Genomic DNA, 1,614 nt, shown 5'->3' on the forward strand with positions numbered 1-1,614 from the left:
CTTTAAATAACTAATTTTAATTATTTTAAATGAGGTAAAGAATATTCGACATCTTTCTGACTAAACATGATTATTAATTAAAATTCAATCAAGCACCTCCTTATTTAAATATTTAATCTCTATTTGTACATATAAATAAAACCGTAACTGATCGAAATTTGTACACAAAACATATTTGAGAAAAAATTGTACTGGGGGTATTTATTAACGCAACAGATAAAAAAAATATGTTTGTTTTAAGAATTTTTGTCTGTTTGTCTGTTCGTTTGTTAGCGCTAATTGCGGAAACGTCTTTACCTATTTGGACGCGGTTTTCATTGATGTACTGTAGTAAACTCGGGGTAACATATAGGCTTGTTGTTGTTTTATTAAAATCAGTCCACAAATAAAAAAGCTATGACAATTTAAAAAAAAAATACATTTAAATATTCATTGATCAACCATATAATACCCTACTACTTTTTAGGCTTAAAGTCACGCGAACGGAGTCGCAGGCACCAGATTGTTTGAAATAACATCGTGCATAAATTCACAGAAACTATATGTCAACCAATATTGAATTAGTTTTACCATCAACTTAATTTGAAAAGTGTTCATTTATTTGTCACTTTGGTCATATCCTGGAAAAAACAGTGAAAGGATTATAAAAAATAAACAAAACATTCCAAATGGACGGGTGACATCCATATTTATTATACTATTGTCAATATTTGTTGTGTAGTCATTACTGCATTCGAAATTCAAAAATAAAAATATCATTCGCACGTTGTAGTCGTTTAAATTTGTCTCCAATGATAAGGTACGGTTGGTGCTCGTGACGAATATTTGCTAAAGCCATACACGGATATTTATTGCGGCCAGTGTAAGTGTCGTCTATGTATGCGTTATGCGTATTTCAGCTTACAGTGAATAATTAACAGTCAGATACTTTCCTTCCAATATTTATAATTTTTTCAGAAAGAAAATAATAGTTATGTGATATATGATTGTCACTAAATGCATTGGTTAAATAAAATCGCTTCTTGTTTGGCTTAAACCGTATCTTTTCACGTCAAAAGGAACTTTTTTAATTTAAAAATTCTACGACAAGTATGAAACTACTTTATTGCTAAAACGGCGTCTTCCATTTCGAAATGTAAAGTGTCATAACACTATCTTACAGCATTCGTTTTTCTTCCGTTTCACATTGTTTTCTCTAGAACAACGTGTATAAATTTCGCATTGCCGTCTAACTGCAACTGTTTATGATGAAACTCACTCCACTCGAGATTAACTTTGAATTTCAACGAATATAACTCGACTCGTATTTCCTTTGCCTGGTGAAATTAAAAAAAAAAAAAACCTCACGAGACTTTCAAGTAACGTAAAATAAATGTTGATTTGAAATTAAATAAAATATCTCAACGTGATGTTCATTTTTTAGCAAACTGGAATGGTTTGTGAGCGGTTGAAGTTTGTATATGATTTGCATATATTATGGTAAGAGTTGTTTGGGCTAATAGTAAAAATTGCGTCATAATTAAAATGAACCATTAAAGTGACACGACGGCGTAGTGGATAATGTTAATATTAAATCATTAAAAGATTAATCTGGTGTTATAGGTTTACATTTAA

Source organism: Vanessa tameamea, chromosome 23, assembly GCF_037043105.1.
Source record: "Vanessa tameamea isolate UH-Manoa-2023 chromosome 23, ilVanTame1 primary haplotype, whole genome shotgun sequence".
Classification (NCBI taxonomy): domain Eukaryota; kingdom Metazoa; phylum Arthropoda; class Insecta; order Lepidoptera; family Nymphalidae; genus Vanessa; species Vanessa tameamea.